The 11,623-nt window shown below is 42.6% G+C and overlaps 1 non-coding gene across 1 annotated transcript; it reads left to right on the top strand.

Moving 5' to 3' along the window:
* Nucleotides 1-1,656: 1,656 nt before the first annotated feature.
* Nucleotides 1,657-1,710, top strand: LOC115109813 (U7 small nuclear RNA). Its single transcript, XR_003860556.1, has one exon. It is a non-coding gene; the product is annotated as a U7 small nuclear RNA (small nuclear RNA).
* The last annotated feature ends 9,913 nt before the right edge of the window (nt 1,711-11,623 follow it).

Genomic DNA, 11,623 nt, shown 5'->3' with positions numbered 1-11,623 from the left:
TCAGGGCTCTGTGCAGGCCAGTCAAGTTCTTCCACACCGAGCTCGACAAACCATTTCTGTATGGACCTCGCTTTGTGCACGGGAGCATGATAAAACAGGAAAGGACTTCCCCAAACTGTTTCCACAAAGTTGGACACAGAGAATTGTCTAGAATGTCATTGTATGCTGTTAAGATTTCCCTTCACTGGAACTAAGAGGCCTAGCCCGAACCATGAAAAACAGTTCCAGACCATTACTCTCCTCCACCAAACATTAAAATTGGCACTATGGCACTATGCAACCGAGGACAGGTGTTTTTTTACATGCTATGCGCTTCAGCATTCGGCGGCCCCGTTCTGTGAGCTTGTGTGGCCTACCACTTTGCGGCTGAGCTGTTGTTGCACCTAAACTTTTCCACTTCACAATAACAGCACTTACATTTGACCAGGGCAGCTCTAACAGGGAAAACATTTGACAAACTAATTTGTTGTAAAGGTGGCATCCTATGACAGTGTCAAATTGAAAGTCACTGAGCTGTTCAGTAAGGCCATTCTACTGCCAATGTTTGTGTATGGAGATTGCATGTCTGTGTGCTCGATTGTATACTGTACCTGTCAGCAACGGGTGTGGCTGAAATCGCCAAATCCAATCATTTGAAGGGGTGCCTACATACTTTTGTATATATAGTGTACCATCATCAGTAGGTGGTAAAGGTCGTTAGCATCTATGAATTTGGTACTGTATGTTTAGCGTTGCATGGCGATACTATCTTCGTTCTCGATTCGGCCAAACATCTATCGTCTAAAATGTCTGTGTCAACTTACACGTTGTTCATTTGAATTTACAAAATGCTCCATTATTAAAATAAATCCATGTGCTGATCCATGAAGTAATCCAACAATGTATATGCCGCCATCTCTACTTCAAATCTCCTCACGTTGATTGAGACACCTGTCTCAATTAAAGTGAGAAGATTTGAACTGGACAAGACGGCAGTGTACACATTGTTGGATTAATTGAGAAAGAATTACTGTAATGTGCAGTAAGTGATGACATTACACGGCTGAGACAATTAGTTGCGATCTGCAGTGGTGAGTGAAACCTGATCACACCACTCTAGCTTGCAGAGTGTAGAGTCAACAACGTGTGTCATTGTTCTGAATGGATATCAGCCGGTTAGCCTTCTATTATGACTCAACTCACTCTGACTTCACCTTTAAGTTTAGAACACCCACATGAAAAAATACTACAATTTACTATAGAATCCTACAATACTTAACTATAGAATTCTATACTAAACTGTAGCATACTCTACAATACTCGGTCATGTGTAGTACTTACTAAAAAATGTTGTAGTATATGGTAGAATACTATAGTAAATAATAGTGTTATCTGCAACAACAAAAAACACTGTAATAAATACAACGGTAATGTCAACAAAAACAATACAGTCCACAAAAACACTATACTTTTTAAACTACAGTAAATACCTCAGGATTTAATTTGCGTATACCCTGTCCTTTCCCTTCCCCCATAGCCCAATTTGTGCCACCTATAAGTGAGAAACCTACATGCCAAGTATAGATTGTATATTGTGTTCCCTACAGGTTATAGAAAAGAGCAGTAGTGCCAAACTATTCATTCAGACCCCAGTCCTACCTACCTACAGATTATACAAAATGTGCTCTTTTAGTATTTCTCTAGTAAGTTTCCTCAATGAGAAAGGCTCCACTTATATGTCAAAGATAATAAAACAAAAACAGTATAGTAAATACTGTCCTACAGTAATGTCCTCAAAAACACTACTGTAAATACTACAGTACACTACATTTCGCAAAAACACTCCAGTAAATACTACAGTCCACAAAAACACTACAGTAAATAATACAGTAAACTATAATCCGCAAAAAACACAACATTAATTAGTATAGTAAATACTATAGTTTTCTTTTACTACAAGAATTATACTAAAGTTAACTGGCACGACAAATCCTTTCCCCCTCAGGAGACTGAAAAGAGTAGGCATGGGTCCCCAGATCCTCAAAACGTTCATCAGCTGCATCATCAAGAGCATCCTGACCGGTTGCATCACCGCCTGGTTTTAAACTGCTGCTAGAGACGGCCTACAGGGAGGAGGTGAGGGGGTGAGGGCCCTCGGAGTGTGGTGTCAGGAAAATAACCTCACACTCAACGTCAACAAAACTAAGGAGATGATTGTGGACTTCAGGAAACAGCAGAGGGAACACCCCCCTATCCACATCGATGGAACAGTAGTGGAGAGGGTAGCAAGTTTTAAGTTCCTCGGCATATACATCACAGACAAACTGAATTGGTCCACTCACACTGACAGCGTCGTGAAGAAGGCGCAGCAGCGCCTCTTCAACCTCAGGAGGCTGAAGAAATTCGGCTTGTCACCAAAAGCACTCACAAACTTCTACAGATGCACAATCGAAAGCATCCTGGCGGGCTGTATCACCGCCTGGTACGGCAACTGCTCCGCCCTCAACCGTAAGGCTCTCCAGAGGGTAGTGAGGTCTGCACAACGCATCACCGGGGGCAAACTACCTGCCCTCCAGGACACCTACACCACCCGATGTTACAGGAAGGCCATAAAGATCATCAAGGACATCAACCATCAACCACCCGAACCACTGCCTGTTCACCCCGCTATCATCCAGAAGGCGAGGTCAGTACAGGTGCATCAAAGCTGGGACCGAGAGACTGAAAAACAGCTTCTATCTCAAGGCCATCAGACTGTTAAACAGCCACCACTAACATTGAGTGGCTGCTGCCAACACACTGTCATTGACACTGACCCAACTCCAGCCACTTTAATAATGGGAATTGATGGGAAATGATGTAAATATATCACTAGCCACTTTAAACAATGCTACCTTATATAATGTTACTTACCCTACATTATTCATCTCATATGCATACGTATATACTGTACTCTACATCATCGACTGCATCCTTATGTAATACATGTATCACTAGCCACTTTAACTATGCCACTTTGTTTACTTTGTCTACATACTCATCTCATATGTATATACTGTACTCGATACCATCTACTGTATGCTGCTCTGTACCATCACTCATTCTTATATCCTTATGTACATATTCTTTACCCCTTACACTGTGTATAAGACAGTAGTTTTGGAATTGTTAGTTAGATTACTTGTTGGTTATCACTGCATTGTCGGAACTAGAAGCACAAGCATTTCGCTACACTCGCATTAACATCTGCTAACCATGTGTATGTGACAACTAAAATTTGATTTGATTTGAACTGCTGCTACTCTCTGCTTATCACTTTATTCCTACCTACATGTACAAACTACCTCGACTAACCTGTACTCCGCAAATTGACTCGGTACCGGTACCCTCTGTATATAGTCTCGGTATTGTTATTTTGTGTTACATTTTATTTTTTACTTTATTTAGTAAATAGTTTCTTAACTCTATTTCTTGAACTGCATTGTTGGTAAGGGCTTGTAAGTAAGCATTTCACACCTGTTGTATTCGGCGCATGTGACAAAAGTATTTGATCCTCTGCTGATTTTGTACGTTTGCCCACTGACAAAGAAATTTACATTTACATTTACATTTAAGTCATTTAGCAGACGCTCTTATCCAGAGCGACTTACAAATTGGTGCGTTCACCTTAAGACATCCAGTGGAACAGCCACTTTACAATAGTGCATCTAAATCTTTTAAGGGGGGTGAGAAGGATTACTTTATCCTATCCTAGGTATTCCTGAAAGAGGTGGGGTTTCAGGTGTCTCCGGAAGGTGGTGATTGACTCCGCTGTCCTGGCGTCGTGAGGGAGTTTGTTCCACCATTGGGGGGCCAGAGCAGCGAACAGTTTTGACTGGGCTGCGCGGGAACTGTACTTCCTCAGTGGTAGGGAGGCGAGCAGGCCAGAGGTGGATGAACGCAGTGCCCTTGTTTGGGTGTAGGGCCTGATCAGAGCCTGGAGGTACTGAGGTGCCGTTCCCCTCACAGCTCCGTAGGCAAGCACCATGGTCTTGTAGCGGATGCGAGCTTCAACTGGAAGCCAGTGGAGAGAGCGGAGGAGCGGGGTGACGTGAGAGAACTTGGGAAGGTTGAACACCAGACGGGCTGCGGCGTTCTGGATGAGTTGTAGGGGTTTAATGGCACAGGCAGGGAGCCCAGCCAACAGCGAGTTGCAGTAATCCAGACGGGAGATGACAAGTGCCTGGATTAGGACCTGCGCTGCTTCCTGTGTGAGGCAGGGTCGTACTCTGCGGATGTTGTAGAGCATGAACCTACAAGAACGGGCCACCGCCTTGATGTTAGTTGAGAACGACAGGGTGTTGTCCAGGAAATGATCAGTGTATAATTTTAATGGTACGTTTATTTGAACAGTGAGAGACAGAATAACAACAACAAAAATCCAGAAAAACGCATGTCAAAAATGTTATAAATTGATTTGCATTTTAATGAGGGAAGTAAGTATTTGACCCCCTCTCAATCAGAAAGATTTCTGGCTCCCAGGTGTCTTTTATACAGGTAACGAGCTGAGATTAGGAGCACACTCTTAAAGGAGTGCTCCTAATCTCAGCTTGTTACCTGTATAAAAGACACCTGTCCACAGAAGCAATCAATCAGATTCCAAACTCTCCACCATGGCCAAGACCAAAGAGCTCTCCAAGGATGTCAGGGACAATATTTTAGACCTACACAAGGCTGGAATGGGCTACAAGACCCTCCCCAAGCAGCTTGGTGAGAAGGTGATAACAGTTGGTGCGATTATTCGCAAATGGAAGAAACACAAAAGAACTGTCAATCTCCCTCGGCCTGGGGCTCCATGCAAGATCTCACCTCGTGGAGTTGCAATGATCATGAGAACGGTGAGGATTCAGCCCAGAACTACACGGGAGGATCTTGTCAATGATCTCAAGGCAGCTGGGACCATAGTCACCAAGAAAACAATTGGTAACAAACTACGCCGTGAAGGACTGAAATCCTGCAGCGCCCACAAGGTCCCCCAGCCCAAGAAAGCACATATACATGCCCTTCTGAAGTTTGCCAATGAACATCTGAATGATTCAGAGGACAACTGGGTGAAAGTGTTGTGGTCAGATGAGTCCAAAATGGAGCTCTTTGGCATCAACTCAACTCGCCGTGTTTGGAGGAGGAGGAGGAATGCTGCCTATGACCCCAAGAACACCATCCCTACCGTCAAACATGGAGGTGGAAACATTATGCTTTGGGGGTGTTTTTCTGCTAAGGGGACAGGACAACTTCACCGCAACAAAGGGACGATGGACGGGGCCATGTCTCGTCAAATCTAGGGTGAGAACCTCCTTCCCTCAGCCAGGGCATTGAAAATGGGTCGTGGATGGGTATTCCAGCATGACAATGACCCAAAACACATGGCCAAGGCAACAAAGGAGTGGCTCAAGAAGAAGCGTATTAAGGTCCTGGAGTGGCCTAGCCAGTTTCCAGACCTTAATCCCATAGAAAATCTGTGGAGGGAGCTGAAGGATCAAGATGCCAAACGTTAGCCTCGAAACCTTCATGACTTGGAGAAGATCTGCAAAGAGGAGATGGGACAAAATCCCTCCTGAGATCTGTGCAAACCTGGTGGCTAACTACAAGAAACGTCTGACCTCTGTGATTGCCAACAAGGGTTTTTCCACCAAGTACTAAGTCATGTTTTGCAGAGGGGTCAAATACTTATTTCCCTCATTAAAATGCAAATCAATATTTAACATTTTTGACATGTGTTTTTCTGGATTTTTTTGTTGTTATTCTGTCTCTCACTGTTTAAATAAATCTACCATTAGAATTATAGACTGATCATTTCTTTGTCAGTTGGCAAATGTACAAAATCAGCAGGGGATCAAATACTTTTTTCCCTCACTGTATATTACAGTAAATACTACAGTAAATAATACAGTGAAGTCCACAAAAACACTACAGTGAATACTATAGCATTTATGCCATAGTATACTATAGTATTAATTTCATGTGGGCACAAAGGACAGTCATTATTACAATCACATGTAAACACAGACAGTTGGACTGAACCTCTCTCCCCACCCCTCTCTCTCTCTCTCTCTCTCTCTCTCCCTTTCTCTCTCTTATTTACTTGGTTTAAAGGAAATGCAAATTACTTAAAAGTTTGTCTAAAACCAAACAGAATCCTCTGCAACAGCAATACAGGTACTATTTGTAAATGGAAGTTGGAACTCTTGGATCTGGAATTCATTGCACATTCTAATTTCATACATTATATCTGTGCTCTTTCCAGCTGAAGAATTTGCCTGCTCAGCCACTGACAGGATATTACATCAGTGTTGGCAGTTTTGCAGCAGATGGGGGGACTATAGTCGGATGCTTTGTAACCCCTCCCTTAGCCTCGGCTAGGAAACCAGGGTGTGAAGTGAGGAGAACACACTGAGAGGTCAGATCTGTGTGTACAGTTCATAGCCCTTTTACTCTGAATGAAGTGATACACAACAAAGCTAAGGAATAGCCTACTGTAGATAAAAATCTGGTGACCTGCAGAAGACGGCGCTGGTAACAAGGCTAGTGAATCTAAACACTCTTATTAGATCCAAGATGCACCACTGACTCTGTGCACACATATTGCTGCTGCACATAATCTTTGGTTGTCTACAACAACACAACAAGCTGAACTGTGTTCCCCCCTGGATCTAATTTCATCTACTGCCACTAAATCTCTGGCCAAACAATGATCTCTGTAGTTTACCATAAGGATCACCATATCTTGTCAAGGATGGACACCACTATTCTCAACTGTTTTTTCCCCTCTGGAGGTCATCTTCTGCAGGCTATATAAATCAAAATCAAGAAATATTAACATATGTATTTTTTAAGACTAACAGGGTATATTACTTCCTTTTGCTCGTTTTGATCCATTCTTTGATTTCACTATTTTCTATTCATTGTCACCCACTTCACTTGCCGCACTTTCAGATTCAAACACAGTCGCCATTTCCTCGACCAACCGAATCTTGGAAGTTTTTCCATCACCTGCAGTAATGACTGATGACTGCTGAGATGAAGTTGAGTCTAGAGGGAAGTGAGGTGAGAAAGGTGGGCGTCAAGTGCAAAAACAGGGATACATGCTCCAGTACTTCAGAGATGGAACTTGTTGAGAGTGAGGGTGAAGTACCTGCGGCAAAGATCGCAGAGTTTGGGCCTTGTCCCAAGGATGATAAGGATGATTTTGACCCAGTGGGAGTGAGATTTGTAGAGAGAATGAATCCTTGTTGTTTGGTTGATCCATATGCAGTGTCAGGTTGGGTGGAGGAGAGATTGGGGACTGTTGAGTTGGTAAAGGTAACTCGGAATGGACTCTTGATGATTTATTGCGTTTCCTCCGCACAGGGGGAGAGGGCGCTCCGGATTATGAGATTAGGGACAAGAATTGTGACTTGCTTTTCTCTCCGGAGCAGGGTGCCGTTGAAAAGAGGGATAACGGGGGTGGCATTAAGTGTTGAGGAGAAGCAGTTGAAATGAAATATTCCCGGTGTCTGTGACGCCCATCGCTGGATGAGATGTAGATCCGGTGGGGAAACGGAAAAGGCATTATCTGTCATGCTGAGTTTTGATGCAGAGTCGTTACCAGATAAGATCAAGTAAGGAAGTGTCAGTTATCCCGGGAGAGTTTACAGTATGTTCCAAAAATATTACAGTGTTTTAGGTGTCAAGGTTATGGGCATATTGCAGCAGTGTGTAGGTGGGAGATGCCTAGATGTGAGAAGTGTGCAGGAGGGCATGAGATGAAGGAATGTGTGGTATTGGTGTAGAGAGTGATGAAGAAAGGTGTGGTATCGGTGTAGAGAGTTATGTGTGTTAGTTGTCGGGGTGATTATGGGGCTGGAGATCGGAGGTGTCCGGTGAGAGAAAGGCAGATTGAGGTTTCCAGGGTTAGAGTAGTACAGAAAGTGTTGTATGATAAAGCAGTGAAGAGAGTAGTAGACGAAGATTGGTACAGGGTGAGGGATCCTGAGAGGATTCCTGTGAGTAGGCAGAGATCAAGAGAGATAGAGAGTGATGGGAAGAATATGTGCTTCAGTAAGGTGGGCTTTTTAGCATTTATAGCCATGGTTGTCAACTGTACTGTAGAAATGAATCTAAAGTCACTAAAAATAGAGGTTGTAGTGGCAGCGGCAGAGAAGTGCTTGGGATGTCGAGGATTTACTGCCGAATAGCTACAAGGGGTGTTGAGTGGTAGTGATATGCCCTCTCAGACGTTGGTCTGGAGTAGGACTAGGTAGGCTTAAATAATGGGACGGGTGTTTTTTTTTTTAGAAGGCTAATAGGTGGTAAGGTGCATTTCCTTTTTCCTAATTTTGTATTTTGTATCTAAGAATAATGTATGTCGGCCGTGAATGGCCTCACACACCAGTACAGCAGGTGGCAATGTATGCGCCTAAAGTCGGATGTGATCCCCCAAACAAATCCCGAAGAAGAAGAAATCGCATAGCCTACAGTCGCAAAGGCCTGCAATTTGCGTGCAGCAAATACCAAATAGATTATCGACGAAATGTGTTGAAAAGCAGAGAAACCCAGTCAGGCATATCGTAATAGGAATATTTAAAAATACAATCGCTGATAAACAGTTTGGAAAACAAATTATAATTTGCTGTAAAGAGAAGAAAATGAAAATATCCAAATTTGTCTTTTAGTTATCAAAATTATCAATTTAATTAAGCGAAAAGTATCTTATTAGCACCAGCGGATATCATTGGTGAGTGTACAAATTCACTGTCTTTATCATTGGGTCAGTGCCACTTTTGTTTGTTTTTTGTATTTGTTCAAGCGTTCAAGCGTTCATTCAGTATTGTTGTAATTGTCATTATTACAAATAAAAAATACATTAAAAAATCGTCCGATTAATCGGTATCGGCTTTTATTGGTCCTCCAATAATCGATATTGGTATCGACGTTGAAAAGTCATAATCGGTCAACCTCTAATACATACATACATACAGTACCAGTCAAAAGTTGACACACACTCATTTAAAGGGTTTTTCTTTATTTTTTACTATTTTGTGTTAAGACATCAAAACTATAAAATAACACATATGGAATCATGTAGAAAACCAAAGTGTTTAATCAAAATATTTTGTATATTCTTCAAAGTAGCCACCTTTTGCCATGACAGCTTTGCACACTCTTGGCATTCTCTCAACCAGCTTCAGGAGGTAGTCACCTGGAATGCATTTCAATTAACATGTGTGCCTTGTTAAAAGTAAATTTGCGGAATTTCTTTCCTTCTCAATGCGTTTAAGACAATCAGTTGTGTTGTGACAAGGGGTGGTATACAGAAGATAGCCTTATTTGGTAAAAGACCAAGTCCATATTATGGCAAGAACAGCTCAAATAAACGAAAAGAAATGACAGTCCATCATTACTTTAAGACACGAAGGTCAGTTATTCCAGGAGATCAAGAACTTTGAAAGTTTCTTCAAGTGCAGTCTCAAAAACTATCAAGCTCTATGATGAAACTGGCTCTCATGAGGACCGCCACAGGAATGGAAGACCCAGAGTTACCTCGAGTTACATTCGAGTTACCAGCCTTAGAAATTGCAGCCCAAATAAATGCTTCATAGAGTTCAAGTAACAGACTAATCTCAACATCAGCTGTTCAGAGGAGACTGTGTTTATTAGGCCTTCATGGTCTAAATTGCTGCAAAAAAACTACTAAAGGACCAATAATAAGAAGAGACTTGCTTGGGCCAAGAAACACAAGCAATGGACATTTAGACCGGTGGAAATCTGTCCAAATTAGATTTTTGGTAGGTGAACAGATGATCTCTGCATGTGTGGTTCCCACCGTGAAGCATGGAGGTGTGATGATGCGTTGCTGGTGACACCGATTTATGTAGAATTCAAGGCACACTTACCCAGCATGGCTACCACATCATTCTGCAGTGATACGCCATCCCATGTGGTTTAGGCTTAGTGGGACTATCATTTGTTGTTCAACAGGACAATGACCCAACATACCTCCACAATCACCTGACCTCAACCCATTTGAGATGGTTTGGGATGAGTTGGACCACAGAGTGAAAGAAAAGCAGCCAACAAGTACTCAGCATGTGTAGGAACGCCTTCAAGACTGTTGGAAAAGCATTCCAGGTGTATATGTATAGTGCATTCCTTCGGAAATGATTCCGGAAAGTTTTCAGACCCCTTACCACATTTTGGTAGGTTACATTGATTATAGTTTCCCCCCCATCAATCTACACATAGTAACCCATAATGACAAAGCAAAAACAGGATTTTCAAAATGTTTGCTAATTTATTAAAAATAAACAACTGAATCATCATTTAACATACGTATTCAGACCCTTTACTCTCCTTTGTTGAAGCACCTTTGGCAGCGATTACATCCTTGAGTCTTCTTGGGTATGACACTACAAGCTTGGCACACCTGTATTTTGTGAGTTTCTCCTATTCTTCTCAGAAGATCCTCTCAAGCTGTCAGGTTGGATGGGGAGCGTCGATGCACAGCTATTTTCAGGTCTCTCCAGAGATGTTTGATCGGGCTCTGGCTGGGCCACTCAAGGAGGTTCAGAGACTTGTCCCGAAGCCACTCCTGCCTTGTCTTGACTGTGTGCTTAGGGTGGTTGGAGGGTGAACCTTCACCCCAGTCTGCGGTCTTTAGCGCTCTGGAGCAGGTTTTCATCAAGGATCTCTCTGTACTCTCTCGGTCACCTCCCTGATAAAACTCTCAGTTTGGCCTGGCGGCTAGCTCTAGGAAGAGTCTTGGTGGTTCCAAACTTCTTCCAATTAAGAATGATGGCGGCCACTGTGTTCTTGGGGACCTTCAATGCTGCATAAATGTTTTGGTTCCCTTTTCCAGATCTGTGCCTCAACACAATCCTGTCTCGGAGCTCCACGGTCAATTGCTTTGACCTCACAACTTGGTTTTTATTCTGACACGCACTGTCAACTGCGGGACCTTATATAGACATGTGTGTGCCTTTCCAAATCATGTCCAATCTATTAAATTTACCACAGATGGACTCCAATCAAGTTGTAGAAATATCTCAAAGATGATCAATGGAAACAGGATGCACCTGAGCTCAATTTCGAGTCTCATAGCAAAGGGTCTGAATACTTTCTGAATGCACTGTGTGTGTCTGCATGTCATACAGTGGACACCTAACCCTATAGGCCTATGCATGCAATGCTCTGAGACATTTAATGCTCAAATCGCTGACAGCTAAACCGTGTGGTGGACAATTATTGTTTTAGGAAAGTAGCCTATAAACCAATACAAAAATAGGCTATTACGTTTGGAAACTTAAAAATTCGAATATTTTTGCCTGCATAACCTCGGAAGCCAGCCGCACCAATGTGTCGGAAGAAACCCCAACTGACAACCAACATCAGCATGCAGGTGCCTGGCCCTCCACATGGACTCACTAGAGCGAGATGAGCCAAGCAAAGGGTCTGAATAAGGTATTTCAGTTTTATATTTAATACATTTCCTAAATTTCATCACCTGTTTTTGCTTTGTCACTTTCTGAATACACTGTACATGACTATTTTTGCTTTCAGTACATGTCTGCACACCAACAAAACAGCTAGGTTAGAACAAAGACGAGAACAGACAGATGAAGAAAAGGTC

The sequence above is a fragment of the Oncorhynchus nerka genome, linkage group LG25 (genome assembly GCF_034236695.1).
Source record: "Oncorhynchus nerka isolate Pitt River linkage group LG25, Oner_Uvic_2.0, whole genome shotgun sequence".
NCBI lineage: Eukaryota > Metazoa > Chordata > Actinopteri > Salmoniformes > Salmonidae > Oncorhynchus > Oncorhynchus nerka.
The sequence above is the reverse complement of the archived record's forward strand: the minus strand, read 5'-3'. Positions and strand labels throughout refer to the sequence as shown.